Source organism: Rhinichthys klamathensis, unplaced genomic scaffold (assembly GCF_029890125.1).
Source record: "Rhinichthys klamathensis goyatoka isolate OS25496 unplaced genomic scaffold, OSU_Roscu_1.1 h1tg000412l_1, whole genome shotgun sequence".
Taxonomy (NCBI): domain Eukaryota; kingdom Metazoa; phylum Chordata; class Actinopteri; order Cypriniformes; family Leuciscidae; genus Rhinichthys; species Rhinichthys klamathensis.
This window is the reverse complement of record NW_026606912.1, coordinates 3,910,455-3,932,129: the sequence shown is the minus strand read 5'-3', so window position 1 is coordinate 3,932,129 and position 21,675 is coordinate 3,910,455. Positions and strand designations below refer to the sequence as shown.

At 37.4% G+C, this 21,675-nt stretch overlaps 1 long non-coding RNA gene across 1 annotated transcript in view; it reads left to right on the top strand.

The window, feature by feature from the left end:
* Positions 1–2,419: 2,419 nt before the first annotated feature.
* The window catches only part of LOC130070619 (uncharacterized), a 120,301-nt gene continuing 101,045 nt past the window's right edge, over positions 2,420–21,675 (top strand). The window contains exon 1 of the long non-coding RNA XR_008803898.1: positions 2,420–2,511. This is a non-coding gene — a long non-coding RNA (uncharacterized LOC130070619). The remainder of the gene's footprint in view (positions 2,512–21,675) is intronic.

The following is a 21,675-nucleotide window of genomic DNA, read 5'->3' as shown; positions in this document are numbered from 1 at the left end:
GACTGCTGCTTTCCTGTTATGTTAGTGTGTATATGTGTTTGTGCAGTGCTCAGACACAGCTTTTGGACCCCTCACTGGACACACTGTTGACAGTAGAGATGTAAGAAATTTAACAGTTCCGGTTCCTGTTCCAATCCCTCTTAATGATTCTGGTTCCTTAATGATTTAACTAACATTTTTTTTCTTTTGGAGGAAGACATATTTGGATACAATTCTTAAATCATATTGCACATTGCCCTCAGCATTCAGTCTGTTGCCAAATGATGAGATAATTTCAGATTTCTAAAAAACAGATATAGCATTTTATAGATAAATATTAGTTCTTGTAAAAGTGTTGTCTTTAAATTACGTTTAAATTACCTTTTAAGAGACAACATAATTGCAGTCCAATAACTGACCTGAACAATTGCCTGTATTTCAATAATAAAAAATATCTAATATATATATATATATATATATATATATATATATATATATATATATATATATATATATGTTTCATTCAATTAATACAATTATAGTATTAATTTCATTACTTTTATAAAATACAGCTGATAACAAAACACATCTTCCTTTTAATTAATAAAAAAGGAAGTAAATAACCCAAATGCACCTGTTCATTTAAGTGAATCGTGAAGCAACTGGAATAGTTTGATTCTCCGAACAAATGATTCGTACGATTCAGTTCTTTTTAGTGAGACAGTGGCTGCATCCGAAATCGCATACTCTCTTGAGTAGGTACTTATTTTCAATAAGTAAGTACTTCACGACCGCTAAAACAGTATACGTTCTATGAATGTGTGTAGTATGAATGTACTATGGACGCACTACATTTGCCACATTATCATGTGACCTACCAGTGTCAGTTTTAGCCTAAGTCGCTTCACTGCCATCCTCTCCCGTGGCCTCATGGGATAGTAAAGTGTCTAGGGTATGCACACTTCAGAATCTCGCTTGGAATCTTGGAAGAAGTAGGTCATCCGGGTACTTTTTGGCTACTCTTTTATGAGTACTGTGAATTCAGACATACTTCTTGTCACATACTGTTTTTCCCTATACTATATAGTAGGGAAGTAGCCTATGCAATTTTGGATGCAGCCAATACATTTATTTAGTGATTCAAATATACAGCGCGAACGCTGTAGTATAGCGCATCAAAAGTTATGAATTACTCTGAGCAGTAACTTAATTCATGTGACTCACTGGCTAAACGGCAAAATATTACTTTGTCTATGTCCGCCTTGTGTGTTCTGTTGTATTAAATGGCTTGTGAATGACTGTTTGTTCAATTGATAAGCACCTCAAGTCATTGGCTTATGCCAAAATTATTATTACAACTAAATTGTCGGTCATTAAATAGGAAAACTAAATTTAAAAACAAAACAAAAACAAAATTGTGTAGATGATTTGTTTTATCAAGATTTTGCTTTAGTATAATTTTCGGGACAATTAAGGCCGGTTTCGGGATTCGGGACAACAGCTTAGATTTCGGGACTGTCCCGAATTTTTCGGAACTTCTGGTCACCCTAAGACCACCTCCTGAAGTGGTTTGAGTGATCGGATTCAAATCCGTCTCGAATGCGTTTCAGAGGGCATTTACATCTGGTCTTTTCACGATCGGTCACAGAAAACGCATGAAGTGGCCAGGTGTAAACAGCCCCCAATGGCAGCTGAAGCAACGCAAAGACGTTGGTAGGTCACATGACAACACGGTGAATGTTCCTCACACTGAACACTGTTCCTTCGTTGGCCAGAGGAGAACTGGCCCCCCGACTGAGTCTGGTTTCTCCCAAGGTTTTTTTCTCCATTCTGTCACCTGATGGAGTTTGGGTTCCTTGCCACTGTTGCCTTGGCTTTTGGCTTGCTTAGTTGGGGACATTTAATATTCAATAATATTATTGATCTGCCTTACTTAAGGTGGACGTTGACGCAATTTTCTTTTAGAAACAAACTTTGTTATATTGTTTTCATGTTATCACTGTGAAGCGCTTTGATACAATCTGTATTGTAAAAAGCGCTATATAAATAAAGGTGACTTGACTTGAATGTAGTACGTCCAGATTACATTCATACTAACTACACACACACGCATACTATAGCCTATTTCATTTTTTTTTATCAGTCGTGAAGTAATTATTTAAAATAAGTATGCCTACCTTCTACCTACTCAAGAAAGTATGGGATTTCGGACCCAGCCATTCGTTCAAGAATCAAACTACGCTCGCCGCGCTGCAGATTCAGCAGTGTTGTTGACATAGCCTACAAGCTATTCACTTCCGGTAAATTTGGTAGCCTACCTGTCTTATCGGTCCACCGTTGTTGACAGTCATCCACCAATTGAGGAAAGCACAGTACATTCCATACACTGTATGCTGTAACACACTATATTACCCACACGGGAAATGTTTATCTCGTCTTCTTGACAGTTGACACCGCTGATGGAGACCGTTTCGAGTTGCCGCGCTCCCGCCATTTAAGATCCAAACGACAGCAAGCAAGCATCATCAGTATGTAAGTGCCCAGTTACAAACTTTGAATATGACCAGATATATTTAAATACGGTATAAAGCGTGCACATTCTCAATAAATGTGGCTGTGAATATGCCCACACACACTTAGCTGTTGCACTTTGAAAGTGAGATCATAAATTGTCGGTCAGACTGAAGCAATCATCGTGTATGTATAAGTTACAGAAATGCAAATGGCAAATGTAACCCGGTCAATATAGGCACGGTAATAAATAACGCCGACTTTGGTTCAGAAGCTGAGGGCAAGAATGCGTTTCCACCACCCATGTCATTTTAATATAGTGGTTTAATCATGGCAGGGGTTGTTAAAGGCTTTGGCTGGCATACTCACCCTACGTACAGTTTCTGGGCCAGTAAGCTCGCCACGGAAGAACGCTAAACCCCTCATCTATATTTTCATCATTCGCATCGTGCCGAACAATCACGGCACGTCCTCGGCAGTCAACACAGACTGCATGATATTTTCTTTTTTAAATTAAAAAGACAAATGCCACATGTCTGGCAATAAAAGGGCTTTGATGGGAAATGATTCCAAGGGCGCCCGTTTTTACACCATTTATCCCGATACAAAAGCCTTTGTGAGGCGCCTGGAAGCGAGCATGTGCAGGGAGGCTGGATGGGGGCATGAAGGCAGATCGAGTGGAAGTTGGGTGTTAATACGGAGATTGGCCGGAGATTATCGCAGGTTCACGGAGATTCAGTCACAAGGTTTAAGTCGCTGCTTTTCTCCACTGGTAACCATGCCAACTGTGCCAGGAAACTATTAAACATCTCCGCATCAAAAAACAGGGTCCTTCAAAAGCCACAATGCAGGTCTATCCCACCCAAAACAGAATAAGCCTCTCATCAGTTGGGAAAGTTCCTCACCGAACAGGACTTTTTTTTTTTTTTTGAAGAGAGAGGGAGCTAGGATCCAAAACTCATTTTCATACATATTGTCTCTCCCACATTCGGGTGGGTTTTAAATGAAATTGTGAGAAACAGTGGTATTCAAAGCGACTCATTTGTTTAGCATCTGAATAGGCTGTATTTGATGTAAAAAGCATTCAAATGCATTTAACAGTTTCAAACTATTTTAATGTTTGAAGCAGTTTGATGTCTTACAAAATGTTGAAAGCATTATCCCCTGTGAAAATGCAAACATGGGCCTGAGGAAAATGCTTAACCCCGTAAAATAGTTAGAAACATCTTTGTTTTTTAAAAATGGAACAATTGATTGAAACTTAAACAATATATAAAAAAAAAAAAAAAAAAAAAAGTGTTGTTCTGTATCATATTTAATACACCAGACTTTTATGTCCCATATATTATGATATAGGAGAATATGGAGCTCACACTTGAGAAGAAAAAAAACAACAACTAATTTTTATTCAGAGGACCAAACTGCACAAAAATATTCTGCTTGGTAGTTGTTATTTATATATGGCCAAAAGTAGGATGAAATTCTGATAGCTTATCTTTATAATAATAATAGCAGACTATTTACATAAAATCTAAATAAGTTATCACTCTATATCTCCCAATAAAATATCTTAGCAGCAAGATTATATTAAAATGCTTCGTTTTAGGATTAAAGCTTTGTAGTTTTACTTATGGGGGGCAAAATGTATAATGCAATGCAATACAATGATGATTTCAAGAATCCTCAAAAGCCTGATGTATCATATGATACATTTTAACATGATTTTTTTCTAAAACAAATACACCTAAGTTGCTTCAGTCTACTAAATGTTCACTTTGACATATAACCAACAATATACATATTACTCTTTAGTTTACTTTTTAAAAATTATTAAAGATTTCAAAGCAAAATGTATCACCTGAAGGTGGACATTTTTCGAATTATACTAAAAGGCACTTTACTTGCAAAAAAAAGTATGAACAAACAACCATAGATCATAAGGCATGTAGTAAATTGTGTTTGACCATGTTAATAATTTAGAGGCCTTAGAAATTCGCATATCAAATATGATACAGTATGAATAAGGGTAAGGCCAGCGTGACAGAAGTCCTCCCTGCATAGGCTTCATGGACACCATTGTCCTGTAAAACAAAGAGCAGACCCCTTTCCCAGCAAAACTAAACCCATCCTACTTTCAATTCTCTTTTCATTGGTCTAAACAAAAACAAAACAAAAGAAAATAAACAACAAAACCCCTTAATTATGGCCTAGGTGGCTTGCAGGGATATTATTTCACGTAGGACAAGTGTTTAGCTGACAAGCGGTCTGAGCTTTTCTTTCTCTGCGTGATCAAAAAGCCAGGCAACAGATGTCAAGCTTTTGAATTTGCACACGGAACATGACCTCAGGGGTCAGGGCCTATACATCCTGCCCAGGCCCCAAGCTGTGTAAGGCGAGGGCTGAGCGTAGAGTCTCCCAGGGCAGGTGGGTCTGGGTACGCAACCATCCCAGCATTCCCTTGCACTGGGTCGTACTCGTACCGTAATGATGCCCCATTTGTGCCCCTCGTACATCTCTGTGGTGTAATGCGGGGCTTGACAATGTGCTGTTTCTGGCAGGGACCTGGGGTGGGGTGTAGGGGTTAACCTGGCCCACTCCATGGGAAAGAAAACATCAATAGAACTGGGTATTAGCAAAACTGAAGCATAGGTTACTCAGGAATTAATGAACTTTCAGGCAGACTCCTTATCCCGTATTGACAAGATGAAGTTGAAAAGCTGCTCAAGTCTCGAGTGGAGAACCACACAGAGGAGGGGTTGTGAGTGATTGCCTCCAGAGGAAAAAGAGCTCCCTGAAAGGGAAAAAACGAAGATAGAGAGAGAGAAGAGAGCTGTATCTTAAGACACTGTTGAGTGGTAGCACCATTTCATTCAAACAACTCTTTTTTTTTTTTTTTACTTATCCTAACAAATGTCAAGAACAAATCTCAGATGTCGTAGATCTCATAAAATACGGGTTTTTATGTTCTGCCTGGACATAAACAGGAAGTCTGGACAGATCAAAATGCTTGCCCCTATTTTTAAATGTCGAGTATAGATTTTAGTAACATTATGAGTTGCTTACTATTTTTTAATTTAGATTACCTTTGACATTATCTAATACTTAGTACGTAAATTTAATTTAAACTATGTTTTGTATCACCCTGTATTCGCTATGGTAAGCCTTTTATAAGTGTTTATATTTTAGCCCGGGCTGAATGGTTTTAACTGGAAATGGCGTAGGCTGTATATGTCACTCGCCTGTGTGTGTCTCGTCATATTCTTAAATAGAGAAAAGTTTCACTGGCATGTATGGTGTGAGAGATTGGCATAGGTTGGTTGTCACAACGAGCGAGAAAGGTTGGCATGGTAAATCTTGAATCACCCTTTTAAAATAAATAAACCCGCTGAACAAAGAAGTCTGGTGGCAAAAAGAAAATGTGACTGAGCTTGTAATAAAACTAGTCAACTTTTGGCTTGGCTCCGACGTGGATATGGCGTTTTTATTACTCACCAGGTGAGTAAAGTATTTTATTGAACAGATAAATTGCCATATAGCTCTCTTACAGAGTTCAAGCATTATCTATTGGAAGTGTCATTTCATGTTGTTGCAGCGCTGTGCTGTAATTTAATTTCTAGGAAGTACCGTTTCTATTATGGGTATAGCTACAGTAACGGCGTCTTCAGTTAGTCAACTTGAGATCCTTTCCATCTAAACTGGCTATATCTCTTAAGCCTATAGTGAAGGTGTTATTAGCAGTAGGATAATCTCTCTGGCCAGAAAATCAGTTATAAAAAATTTCAACTTTTGACCATATCAGACTAGCAATCGTCATGACAACTTTTGTAACATCATTAATTAAAAAATATCAGTGTTTCTAATTAGTCAAAAGTCATGCAGAGCTGAAGCAAAACTAAAACAATGCACAACTAAAACAATGTTCTTCCTTTTATGTGAGAAGTTTGAATATATTTTCAGTTCATTATGAAACTGGTGGGACAGAGTAGACTACGGCCGGCCGCCACAATCTAGTTAATGAATGGGAAACACTGTATAAACTAGGGCTGGGCGATAAATGATACCATCGAGATAAAATTTACGTTGATAACGATGATAAGCTCAGGACATTTTTACCCAATATGGATTAATCTAACAGCCTATCACACAGCAGACATAAACGCGACAACAGCCTGTCAGTTTATGTCGCTAATAACTAATAAGTGATTTTGAATGAACTGCACGGTTTCGTCTGATACCCAAACTCACACACATGTGACGCTCACAGTGTTTTCAGCATCTGCCCTCTAAATTTATGAGGACATGAACACATGAACCTTATCTCACACTGAAACTAAAATTACTGAAAGATCTTCTTGTCAAATGGTAAAAAGTTTGTTTAACTTCACAGAAAACTTAACTTTGACAGAAATATCTCACTACTGTATACTAAAATGTATTTATACTAGTAATAAAAAATCTAATTAATATTAATAATACTTGTCACACAATATCACACAATCAATATATTTTTTTCATCCATGTTTTAAATGTATGCAGTTCTGTTGTGCAGCATCTTGTTTGAAAAATAAATAAATACAAATACGTTTTGTTGTAAATTAATTGTTATATTTTCATGTGATATTTTACCTATTAATAGTAAATTAATATTGTGGTAAATATCGTATTGTGATAATATTTTTGGCCACATTGCCCACCACTACTATAAACATTAATTTGTGGCTATTTAAACATGCTATTAGGGCTGCATGATATTGAATAAAACTGCGATATAACTGGATATTCGATGTGAGATACGATAATACTTTAAGTGTGTAAAATTATTTTCAGTTATGTTTAAATATATTTAAAAACTTAAAATGTTATACCAAAGACAGCCAACACACATGTTTCACATTCTTTTGTGAGAAGAAAGCATCCCTACAACTTCTGAAAGTGAACAGCAGTGTTTTACTGTAACATTACATACAAAGTAAGTGTCATTTTAACGTCACTGTAAACCAGGGAGTTTAAGGTTTCAGGTAGGCCTACATTAGGTTTATTTAACAACAGAAATGTACTGATTCTTATTGAAGCTACAAAAGTTATTCCGTCAAGAGCAGTGTGTGTTTTCTCTTTGTCTTTTGTTCTTTGATTAACATTAAGCACACAGACAGAAGCCAGGTCCACGATTTTCCCACGGAATTGGGCTACTTTCACATTGTTGCCACGGGTTTTTTTTATTTTTATTTTGCGGGTTGAAAGGTGCGTGCGAGTACTCCGCTTATTGCTCCTAATATTGCTCCTAAAGGGTTAGTTCACCCAAAAATGAAAGTTCTGTCATTAATTACTCACCCTCATGTCGTTCCAAACCCTTAAGACCTTCGTTCATCTTCAGAACACAAATTAAAGGAACACTCCGACTTTTTGGGACTTTAGCCTATTCACCTTATCCCCCAGAGTTAGATAAGTCCATACATACCTTTTTCATCTCCGTGCGTGCCATAAGTCTGTTTGACGCACCCACCGCTAGCCTAGCTTAGCACAAAGACTGGATGTAAATGGTTGCAGCTAGCATACTAATCCAAATAAGTGACAAAATAACGCAAACATTTTCCTATTTACATGTTGTGATTTGTATAGTCACAGAGTGTACAAAAAACAAAGTCACATGAGACACAGACATATTTTAACCGTATAAATACTGGGAACTATATTCTCTGAAGGCGAAGCACTGCTACTTGGGCGGAGTGATAACCGCAGCACCTGAGACGAGCCGTGGTGAGGAGCAGAGAGCGCGTCTCAGGTGCTGCGGTTATCACTCCGCCCAAGTAGCAGTGCTTCGCCTTCAGAGAATATAGTTCCCGTATTTATACGGTTAAAATATGTCTGTGTCTCATGTGACTTTGTTTTTTGTACACTCTGTGACTATACAAATCACAACATGTAAATAGGAAAATGTTTGCGTTATTTTGTCACTTATTTGGATTAGTATGCTAGCTGCAACCATTTACATCCAGTCTTTGTGCTAAGCTAGGCTAGCGGTGGGTGCGTCAAACAGACTTATAGCACGCACGGAGATGAAAAAGGTATGTATGGACTTATCTAACTCTGGGGGATAAGGTGAATAGGCTAAAGTCCCAAAAAGTCGGAGTGTTCCTTTAAGATATTTTTAATGAAATCCGATGGCTCAGGAGGGGCTCCATTGACCGCTATTTAATTAACACTTTGAAGGCCCAGAAAGGTAGGAAAAACATTGTTAAAATAGTCCATGCGACTACAGTGGTTTAACCTTGATTTTATCTTCTGTAATAGTAGGGTTGGGAACCGAGAACTGGTTCTTATGCAGAACCGGTAGTGTTTTTTCAAAAATACCGGAACCGTGCGAAATTCCTGAGTTTCGGTTCCGAAAACGGTTCTGATGCGATGTGTGGACGAAGTGCTGGGAGCTTATCCTTTAATAGCGACGTCTCACCACATGAATATTAAAATTGTAATGAATGCACTGTCCCTCGCGCTATTCGTATAACAAGTTTAAAAAAAAATTTGCGTCAGATATCAACGCAGAGAGAGAGAATAAAGACAGTAGAGCTGCACCATTAATTTTAAACGATCTCGATTCAAACACCCACGCGATCTTATTCCTAAATGACAAAAACTTCACACCGGGACATTCAAATCTGTTTGCGCTGTCGCTGACCCAGAGAGAGCAGTTCTACATGAAACAGCTAGCTTTACTAGCTTTTCAACAACACAGTATCGATATTTCTGTGTTAAAAATATTCAAATGATCACAGAGGTACTGAGATAAAAGTTTATAGTTCGAGAATAAACACTGATGTCTACAGTAGCAACCAAAACAGTTAATCACCATTTGAAAGTCGCTTCAAATAACGAAAATTCGCTTCAGAATTTACAAAATGTATGAGCGATTACATCATGAATGCCTTTTTTCAAAACGTGTTTTTGTCTTATCCTGAATCACTACGGTAAGGCTGTAATAAGCGTTTAGACTCGGACTACTTTACACTGGTCGGTTCGGCACTGCTGCGGAGTAGCCCAGTGCCTGCGTGACTCACCCGCGTCATAGACATAAACATAGAGAAGTAGCTCCGGCTACAACGGAATCGTTCCGGAACCGGAATCGTTTGGCGGAACAGGAATCGGAACCGGAATCATTTTTGCCGCGCGCACCTTGCGCTCGTGCGGATGCATCGAGTATAAACAAGGCTTTACTCCGTCTCAGCGCGCACTCTGATCGGTAAAGGGGCACAGACCTCTCCCGAATCATCCCCAGCAGTAGCAGCCTACGAAGCACCAACTCCGCCTCCGTTTCCCTCGTAGGCTGATATTAGTATTTAAACATTCTCTATGATAAAAAATGTTTGTAAAAAATATTTTAATAGCACGGTTTTGGCGGTTATAAAGTTCTAATGATGGTGTTCAACTATAACCGTCGGTCTCACGGTTATATAATAACCGTCACACCCCTAAATATGACATACGTGGCTAGTCAGTAGCCAAGTTTCCATCCACTTGTCAATCGAATTATCTGAAGTTCGGTAAAAAAACTCATGCGAATAAAGCTGGTGAAAGTGTGTTTCCATCCAACGGCTTTAAAGCGAATAAAAACCTGTGCGTAATGACGTCACATGCTGTTTTGCGATCAAATTGGTATATCGAATTGATTTGAGACATTTTAAAGGAGAACTCCGGTCAATTTTAACATTGAGCTCATTTTTTTGTACATTTGGAGTGCTGTCAGTACAGACAAAAATGACAAAAATCGGTGTTGCCTACACCGTGTTATCCTCTTTTTAAAATTCGCACCCTGTTGACTTCAATGGGGCAAGTTCTAAACCTGCTTTTAGCCTCTTAACATCCTTGATTTGTCATTACAAGTGCACAGCCATGTGAGTGGTGTTATTAAGAGTGAGACCACGGTCAATCTCACTGCAGTAGATGTGAAAGATATTAATAAAAATTATGTTAATTCAGCCAGCTCACATACCTGTATTTACTTCCTGTTTTCGTTCGAAGTCCACTGTAGTCGATTACAGGTAAATACAGGTATGTGAGCTGGCTGAATTAACATCATTTTTATTAATATCTTTCACATCTACTGCAGTCAGATTGACCGTGGTCACTCTTAATAACACCACTCACATGGCTGTGCACTTGTAATGACAAATCAAGGATTTGGGTAACACCGATTTTTGTCATTTTTGTCTGTACTGACAGCACTCCAAATGTACAAAAATATGAGCTCAATGTTAAAATTGACCGGAGTTCTCCTTTAAGGTGTTTCCATTCATTTTCGCACTGAATCGCTCAACATTCAAGCAAACCTTTGCGAACAAAGGTTTTGCTAGACAACATGGATCGCGCCATCTACCAACAAATGATCAATATTGCACAATTTGTAGCCTAATACTGCTTATGTGCCAGCTGATAGCAACATATGTAAGGAATCATTTATGGCGAGGCAGTTGTTAGCCTGAAGGGGGTTGTATTCGCTATAACAACCGCCTCGCTATACATTATCCCGCTTATTACATGGCTACCTACCAAATAAATCAATAATTTGACAAAATATTGATTTAAAAAGGAGTTTATTGATTTAAAAACGATTGTATTGCTTCTGCTAAAGAAAATAGTCCGTTCCGTCTCTGAACTGTGTCCATGGCAACGGTGTGTTATACAAGCGGTCTGTTATCAAGAAATAACAGACCGCATTCTACATTAGAATTCAACCAAGCCATGTAATAACAAGCTATAATAAGAAAACAACGACGCTATCAACACATTGCTATGATGATGCTGATGATGCAAATGCCCGAAGACAACGGAGGCGGCCTGTGGTATGGGAACGATAGCGCTCCAAACAGTTCTGGGAGATCATGGTTCAGAGACACTTCACGGAAACCCTTTGGTTGAAGCATTGTGTGCGCAAACAGAGCGGAAATACTGGGCGGAAATGAACTAAAACTTCTTCTTCTATGTTTTGTGGCGTGTTGCAACCATAAAATGACCTAAAACTTAATCGCAATTCATTATCTATTCGGCAAATAACGTTTCCATCAGCGTTTATCGCATAAGCCGTATATCGATCAAGATAAAATCCGATGAGACCGAACGTATTTTATTTGAGTCGATATTCATGAAATTCAATCGAATTTTACTGTTTCCATAAGGCATTTTTCATTCGATATCACTTAATTCGGATAAAAACGTGTGGATGGGAACATAGCTTGTGTCACCACAATCCCAACCTCTTAAATCATACCTACTCATATTTAGCTCTATTTTTTTCACAAATTAACTAGTATACATACATTTGCTTTTGATAAATGCTTATTCTATAAATGTTTTTCTCTATCATGCTGTTGAGGAGGCACTGAATACTTCAACTTGTTTTTAATCTCATTTTCTAAATATTAATCAGTTTTAAGTGAATAATTACTTCATTCTAGATGGAAGTGATGGCATCCTGTTTAACGATTAAAGCGATTTAGATCAGATTCATGATGCAAAGAGCTGATATTATTTCCATCTGATTCATTTGGTCTCATTAATAATTTCTTAACCAAGAGACCAGACTAGCATCTGAACCTGTTCATATTACTGTCTGTGTCTACATGACGTAACAAGATTCTAATGACAAGAAATTTGTCCGTTAACATTGAAAATGGAAATGCTATGCTACACAACAAAACCACAGCCAATCAGAAAAATGTGGTTTTATCTGTTTACATGGTCTCTTGATCTCTTTTTTATGACTTGCATGTTGCTTTTCCAAAACACCAAACTTTTCGTTTTATAATATAGGGATTTATCACCTAATTTTTTTTTGAGTTTTTAAAAACTGTTATCTGTATTAATCGATATTACGTATATTGGATATTTCATTGTGCATGCTTATTATTTATATTATTACATTTTAGAATACCTTTGATGCCATCCAAAGCTCACTTTTAAATTTAATAACAGTAATTAAATGTAATTGTTGGAAAATTATAAAATGAATATAATTTTTTTCATACCGCACATTATAATGATGTAATGCTAAATGAATCTAAGTAATTAATCTAAATTAAGTCATCTAAATTAACTTGTATATGAAAAATTATTGCTTTTTAAAATGTATTTGGTCAAAACAGTTTTAGACTTTTTATTATTGGTCACTTGGTTATCTGCTTCTGGTACTTAGGACACATTGCTAAAATGAACATTTATTTATCTTTGTGTCCTTTTGTGGTTTTAATGACTTAGAAAGCAGTCAGATGATAGGAAAATTCTCGGGAAAGTTATTCTTTTGTCCTAGAATTGGATTCGAATCTGTGTTCACAGTTCACACTATTCCGTGAGACAATAGAGGGAGAATGTGTGGTGTGAGGGATCCGAGTATCTGTCCTGTCGGTAAGGCAGCTGTGTGTGACCCCTGTGGTGTCAGTGGTTGCAGGGGGAGCCTCCTGCCTGGCCAGCATGGGCTGATCGGGGCCATCAGCAGAGTTAGGTGGTTGTCATTCAGCTGCTGCCCCTGCTGGGGAGTTTGGCCCATTTTGCATTAACACCCTGCTGAGTTAACGCTTCTGATCGCGCACACTGCTCCTGCCTCCACATCGCAGTACTGCCGTGCTCCGTCGTCATAATTGAGTCATTTATTCTATTTCAGATGTGTCATTGTTTCTCGGGAGTGAGGTGGATGGGCTGAGAGACTAGTATATCGCTGTTTAAACACAGGATAATTGAGTAAAATGTAGGCATGAGTCAAAATAGTTGATTAGTCAGTTGATTGTGAAGTCGACATTAAAGGAGAACTCCGGCGCAAAATGAACCTTTGGTCTAATAAAACATTGGTACCTAGCCACGTTCTCTGAGATTTATTTTCATGATTATCGAATGTAAAAAGTTTTATCTCTAAAAACTGTTTAGCGTATAACGCTAGTAATGGGGGCATTTAATAAGTAAAAAGAAATCGCTAGTTTATACCACTAACAAGGCTCAAAATAGCCCCACACGAACACAGAAACATAATGAGGGTCCCTACATGCAAAACGAAGCATTGAGAACTTTGTAAGTGTACAGACCGTTTAATAAGAAGATAAAGATAAAGACAGTCCACTTCGTATACAGACAGGAGCCATCTTTGGAAAACAGTCTCAACTAATCAAACAGAACTTTGAGGACCTTTTACTTAGCTATATTAGTTAAACTAGTATTAGTTATTTGCTGAAGTAACCTATCGATAATTGTGAAGTTTTATCTGAAATTACTCAAAAAAGAATTTGATCAAATCGCCTATCAATAATCGTGTTTATAATCATGATTTCAATATTGACAATATTGATTTTTGCCATAATCAAGCAGCCTTACCTACATCTTTCTACTTCTCTCTCGCATGTTCAAACGTCATCTATTTCTTATCTGCTTTTGCAGTCACACAGCAGGAGTTTCGGACACTGTCAGAACTTTTTTGGATGCTAAGATCTATTGGTTGTCATGAGCATGAATTTGACCAAAAAAAAAAAGGATGAAAAAATCTTTTACTATTTTCAACATGAGTCTCAGGGGCTAAATCATGGCCAACTGTACAGTGTGCATCGTGCTTAAAGGACAGTACAGTACAGTACTTGTGGTGGAAGACTTTTGGTTGGCCTGACGGGGGTGGGGGTGGAGGGGATTGTACATGCCTCAGGGGACATAAGCCTCACACTCCACTATCAGTGCAGCAAGGTGAAAGAGATGTCCAGCTAATTATACAAGCAGCGCTGAGGCATTCTGCTTGAGTGGCTTTACTCTGATGAGCTGACAGGGAAAAGCCGAGGATGCCTTTTGAACAAAAGGAGGGAAAAAAGAGAAGGAGAAATGAAGAAAAAGGAGAGATGAATGTCTTTGGTCATGAAGTGTAATCCCACGCTTGCTTTTATCAGCCTTTCTCTGCTGCACCTGAAATGTTGCCCGCTGCTTGTGCGCTAAGCCTTAGCATAGCAAAGAGGAGAAGCCTGCGAAATTTCAGCTTCCATAGTTTTTTTTCCTTTTGCCTCCCTACCTTTGTTGTGTGACTACGATGCAGAATTATTCAAATCCCTGCATCGTTTTTTTTTTTTTTTTTGTGTGGTGGTGGTGGGTGCAAATGAAAGCAGCCTTGGCGCGGATGCCCTGGGGACCAGCGGGGCGTGAGGAGAGCGCTGATTCAGACTACACAGTGCCACCTTGAAGCCGTACTGTTTGTCCTACCCGGGCACTAGGCTGTTCACACGGCTCTGAGCGGGAAGCCCTGAAGACTGGGCGGAAAGCAAAAGCTTAGCCCTTTAAACGTGTCTTACTTTTACTCCAGTGGCTGAGAAATGCTTCATGTTTGACAGGTTACACTAAGAAGAGGTACTGTAATATGACCATGCATTAATTTCACACTTTGTCTAGTTGCCTTAAACATTGAATTTGAGTATAGCAATAAAAGTATAGCTTACTTTGTGTTAAAGAAATGGTTCACCCAAGAATTAAACGTATGTCTTCTTTTACTTACCTTCATGTTGTTCCAAACTAGGGTTGGGTATCATTTGACTTTTAGCGATTCCGATTCTGCTAATCGATTCGGAATATTATCGATTCCAGTTTCGCTTCCAATAAGGTAAAAAAAGTTTTAGATCAAACCTATTATAGCCTAGGCCTATATACAGAGCTAAAATCAGCAGCCTAAAAAACACGTACAGTGGAAATTTTGCCTATGGTTTTAACAAAAATACCCCAGCAACAACAACTAGACTAACTAATATAAATTTCAAACATTATTAAAGACAAGAAAACAGTCAGTAATAAAATAAGAACAAATAAACAAATGAGCAATAACATAAATAAATAAATACAACTAAAAGATCAGGTACAGTATTTTAAATCAAATGTTATCAAATTTAAAATAACACTGCATAGTTTTCTTTAAATATAGATTCATTCTTTAATACATTTAAAAAAGTATTTCAGTCAAGATCAGCGAGGCATTTTCTTTTTTTTAGTTCTTTGATTATAACATTAATGAAAGATGGCAGCAGGTTTATTAGACTGCTGTCATTTTAAAAGCAAATGCACAGATCCAATACACTGTTACACATGTATTTTCTTTTTACGTTCATTTAAGATATAAATGACTGTGTTTACGAGGATTTTTTTTTTTACATACATTTGTGTGCATAAAAATTAAAACAGAAAAAAAATAAAATGGGAAAAAATGGAATTTAGGAAAAAAAATAAAACGGATTTCATTGGGCCCTATGGACCCCATCCCATTGACTTACCCTAGTTGTCCGTACAATGTAAGTCAATGGGATGGGGTCCATAGGGCCCAATGAAATCCGTTTTATTTTTTTCCTAAATTCCATTTTTTCCCATTTTAATTTTTTTCTGTTTGAATTTTTATTGGTTAAATAAAATTTTAGCAATCAAAAAGCATTTCTAATTAATTGAAATCATGAAACTTATACAATTTAACAACAATTTATTAATAGTTTAACAGAAATTACATGTTTAGGGCCCTATGAAATACCTTTTATTTTTTTTCTCAAATTCTGTTTTATTTTTTACTCAATTCTGTTTTCTTTTTAAGCTGGATTCCATTTTAGTGGTTTAATTCTATTTTAATAATCAAAAAGCATATGTCTAATTAATTTAATTCGTAAAAACAACAATGTATTAATTTAAAAATAAAATTTTATTTCTAAGAAAAGTTTCTTTTTAATTTCAGAAATTTTGTGTTGTGTATTTTAATTTTTCTAGCAATCAAATGAAGGCATAAAACATTAATTTAATTTATCTTTTAATCATATGAAATTAAACAAACTTTTATTAAAAAAATAGTTTTAATAATTATAATTATTGTATAATTACATTGAGACGTAGCTAAATTCTACTGTATAACAGTAATGTATTTCTGTCACAATTTCAAGTTAAACCCAACTTTTATGTTGATGGGTTGCCGTGAAGTCCTTTGTATGATGATAGTTTTTCTCAAATGAAACGGTAAAATGCTCATGAAGTGACTCTCGGATCGGCTCTGGAGAGGAAGTTCATATTCATGTCCTCATATAGTGAGGCGGCAGAGGCTGAAAACACCACAAGCATCACGCATGCTTCAGTGTGTCTGCCATTCATTCACACAGACACGCAGAATATGCATGATTCATATTTAAATAGACTTTTTGCGGTTTAATATTCACAAACACCAGTTTATATTGCGATTTGATATAAGTACGTACTCACCTGCTTTTTTTTTTTTTTTACAAATTCTGTGAAATTCCGCGTTATACAGTAAATTATGTTTTTATGACTGGATTCTCCGTCCGCGTTTTCCACATAGCGGAAATCATATGGGCCTAGGTCAACAAAAAAAAGAAGAAGAAAAAAAGAAAGATGTTGACATTTTTCTATATACATATTGTTAAAAAGTTTGTGGACAGTAAGCTTTTTTATGTTTTTGAAAGAAGTCTCTTTTGTTTAATGAAATGAATGAATATTTATGTTTGAATATGTTTTAAAATGTAATTTTTTTTTAATTTAAAATAGAGATCACTATTCACGATTCTTCCATGATTAAAATAACATGTAATTTACTAGAGGTTTTGACAAAATGTTAATTGCTGCAGTCTATTTTAAAATGTTTGAATGAATCCCTTGTATGAATGATTCAATGACAAATATATTTTTAAACAGTCACTTGTCGCCAACTACTGGTGTAACAATGTAATCGATACAATCGTTATTTGAAACTTCAAGTTACTTTCGAAAGGTTATTATACTCTATTTTGATCGCCATAGTAGACATACATGTTTATGTCTGATCTATAAACTTTTATCCCAGTACTTTTGTGATATTTTGAATTATTGTAACAGAAATAATGATACTGTGTGGTTGGAAAAAAAAAACAGTTTGTGAAGCTTTTTCCGAGGTGATCATACTTGTCAAAGGTTTAATTGACATAGCAGAATCGTTGTCATTTAGGAATAAGTTTGCATCAGTGTTTGAATCGAGATCACAGTCTTTTAACGATTAATTGTGCAGCTTTAATTTTTCTCTTTAAATTCCATCTCTGGTGATCCAATCCAACATTATTGATCTGATCACTGGACACAGTTTTCATCTGTATTTAGCACTGTCCACTTAGGGTTAGATCACCTGAAACGGATCTTAATAACAGGTGTAAACAGGGTTTTTGAGGTGCTCTGGGGGCTTGATAATCACTTGGGCTTGCTCAGCACGCACTAGCAGTCAGATTTTATCTTGGCCCTTTTGTCTCACCGTATCAGGAAACAGAGCGTGAACGTGCTTGGACAGCCAGGACCAGATGATCAGGTCAAAAGGGCCTTGGATCACCAGATTGGAAGCTTCTGGGCCAATGTGAACCCTTCGTTCTTTGAACACCTTGAACTTCTTCAACCCCGCTGTCATGACAATGAATACTACATCCCACCAGCATCATACTACCTCAGTCCAGGCTGTGAAACAATAGGGCTGCCCATTGCCGGAGGCTGGGAGGGGGTTTGGTATCTCTGAGGTTATCTCCCAGTCTCATCGGCCCTTCAGTGTAATTATGCATAATTGCCACGCCACATGGAGTGCAAATGTAGCGGATGTGAATATGCCTGATGAAAAGATATACGCTTTTATGGTGAAAGTCCGTCTCATCCAAAAAATCGCCTTTTGACTTTGACTTGAGTTTGCCCTGTGCAGTCATTAAAGGCCAATGACGTTTGAGGAGGCAGACCATGGCGATGGGTCATTAAATGCAAGACTGTTCTCTCTTGTCAGCCCTCTAGCTACTGGCTGGGTTGCATATGGCCATGTCACAGACCTTTCTCTGAATATCTGGCCTGGACAGGGGCCAGTCTTAATGGCCGGGTAAAGGAGCAGCAAATAGCAGGAGTTGACAGTGGAAAGCCTTGGGAGGGGGAAACGGAAGGGAAGAAAGAGTGTGAGAAGTGGCCTGGAGTAGGACGTGTGTAATGGCACAAGACTGTCCTTTCTGGCCAGACATAGTGCTCTCCAGTAATTAGACAGGAAGCCGATGTCACCCGCCACCTCTTGTGTGGTGGAGATGAAAGAAGGGGGCCACGGTGGCTGCTCTTTTCCCTTGTATCAACCGAAGAGGACAAAAGCGACGGCTACCTCATTTACATTTGAGGGCGCTGAATCCTTCATAAGGCACAGTATTTCTCCTACAAGCACTGCTTGCAAGTCAGTTAGTGGCATGTATTGTATAGCTTCATGACTTTTTATTTTTTCTACTTACATTTATATACAGGTATATATGTATGTATGTGTGTATATATATAAATATATATATAATATGTATTTTACTGTATATTATTATATTCCAAATGTTGGGGTCAGTAAGATTTCGTTTTAAAAATATTTTAAAACAAAGAAGTATATAATGCTTGATAAAACTGCATTTATTTAATAAAAATTACAGTAAAAACAGTAATATTGTGAAATATTACAATTTAAAGTAACAATTTTTTTATTTGAATAATATGTAGGTATTATATATATTTGTGAAAACCATATTCATATATTCTTTCAGAACTCTGATGAATAGAAAGTTCAAAATAACAGCATCTATTTGAAATAGAAATCTTTTGCAATGATGAAGTTTTTATAATCTTTTTATTCATTCTTGCTGAATAAAATAATCAATTTCTTTCGAAGCCAAGACAAAAATCCCACACTGGCCTCAAACTCTTTAATAGTAGTGCACAAATCACCATGGGTTTGATATTAACTTATGCTTTTGTCTATTTTTATTTTAAAATTTTTTTTTTGAAGGCCAGCCTTTTTTATATGTCGTTGCATCCACATTCGAAAAGGAAACTGTGCTCTCAAGCAATGCTATATGCTCTCTAAATGTTCAAGATGGCAGTGGCATTAGTCATAATTCTAGTTCTCCAACCTGTCCAGTTCACCTGATGGCTCTCAACATTCTGAGCGTACCAGAGCCACCACACCTCGAGATCACTAAAGAGCACTTATGGAAAAGAAAAATGACCTCACTATTAATTTCAAAGTGTAGAGGTCAACAGCAATTCCGCCCACTTTTCCAAAGCTGGCTTGCCAGACAGGGTCCCTTCACTGGACTTGTAGGTCCTTTCCTCGCCCTGCAAGTTACTGGCCCTCACTGTCACTCTCCATGCATGTCAGGGGCTTATATCCATTCTCTACTCATGCACTTACTCTCTCCTCCAGGCCTCTCCGAGCCACGACTGCCAGAATTAGGGAGCAATTAATGTCAGCGCTGATGGTAGTGGTTATGTTAAACTGACTTCTGTCTTCAGAATTTAAGCACATTCACTCCATTATTCATTAACTGTAAGGGTTGAAATTACTGTCAGATGAAGAAATCAGTGTCAGGTAGAAATGGTGGGGCTGTCCGGATAGTGACTCAGTCTGGGCTGCGTTTCCCAGACTGCCCTTGTCAGGTTCTCGCAGTGGCCGTTAATGGCCCTTGTGACTCTTGCAGGAATTGTGGGTATTTGAACAAATAAACTGGAACTATAATACTCCTCGCATGAAAAAAAAAAAAAAAAAAAAAAGAAAGCAAGGAATTTCAGTTATTCTTATTTAACTCTTCAATTATTATGTAATTAATGTCGGAATTTTGTACTGCATTTATATGCGGTGTCATATTCTAAGCTTTAAGAATTATTCGGGTGTGATGAAATGGACGCAGCACAGTTCGGGAAAGATTACAAGGCAGGGACTTGCTCTCAAATCTACATGCATTGTTGGCGTCGTCATATCCAGCTCAGAGCTCATTCAGATACATTCCATTACAAAATGGTTTGGATGTCAGCAGCTCAAAGTCCTATGGGTATAGTTTGGCTGGAGTTGCGTCTACCATGCAGACAATAATGTGGCCAAATTTTAGTGTTGGTTTTACAGAAAAAAATGGAAGAAAGGAAAAGGGAAAATGGATTTAATTAGTCGCAGATAAAACAAAGCACCAAACCATTTTGGTTTTCCATTTTATTCTCTCTTATTTCAATATCTCAACCCCCCCCCTCCCCCTCCCTGTCTTTCTTTTCTGTGGCACGACTGGGGAGAATGTTGGTCTCACACGTTTTTGCGGCTGACCAAGGCCAAGCTGGTAACACAGAGAGCGTGAGGCACGAGCCAACAGTTTCAGGCAAATCATAAAAGCAATCCATTAGAAAAAAAGAAAAAAACCAAGAAGACTATTGAGTGGAGCGGAGCTGGAAGCCACTCATTAAGGTGAAATGTGCCAAGGTCTGCACTCACAAAGGACTCTAATGCGCACATCGCCAGATCCTTTTTGTGCGGGTGTGATGTCATTCATTGTGATGCAGAACCAAGAGAGCGCGCCACACACAAGTGACAAGCCCTATATGAGTTTTATATCCTTATAAAAATCTCTCTCTCTCCCATTCCCTTGCTTTGTTTCTTTGCCTGTCTCTTTGTCTCTCTCTCACTCTCACAAACGCTACACACACTTTCACACACTCTTTTCACTCCTCTCGATGTAATTCTTCCAGATTACTACAGCAGGGGGCAGTCTGGCATCCGCACGGATCCCTGGCACTGGCACTGGCACTGGCTCATTGGCTTCCTGAGATGCCTGTTAGCGTTCCTGTGTGTGTGTTTGAGGGTGTATATGTGTGTGTGTTTCTGTATTCTTGCTGCTGTATGGGTGTTTCTGAGCAAAGGGCAGGAAGAGGCCACTCCAGCCATACTTCTATACTCCTTACCTTTCCTAAAAAAAGCCTTGAGATCAGCGAAGAGATGTACTTTGCGTTATCTAGAGAGAGACGTAACCAATAGTAACCTAATTAAGCAAAATTTGGTAATGTAAGTGTTGGTAATTTAAGTGTTCTCGTGCTAGGGGTTTATTTCAAAATATGTACTGTCAATGTAAGACTTTAATTTATAGTAATTCATTAAATAAATACGTAATTTGATAAATATTCATTAAATAAATACGTATTTTGCTACCATTTGAGTTCAAGCTTGAAGTACATCATTCAAGCTTTTGTGAGTCGTCTGACTTTTAAAGTCATTTTTTGTAATGCATATTCAATGCCACAATTATTTATAAATAATTTATATGCATTATATATATATATAATATTTATTTTTAGTTTAATTATATTTATATTATTTATTCATTTTATATTATTTTTGATATTTATATATAAAAACTT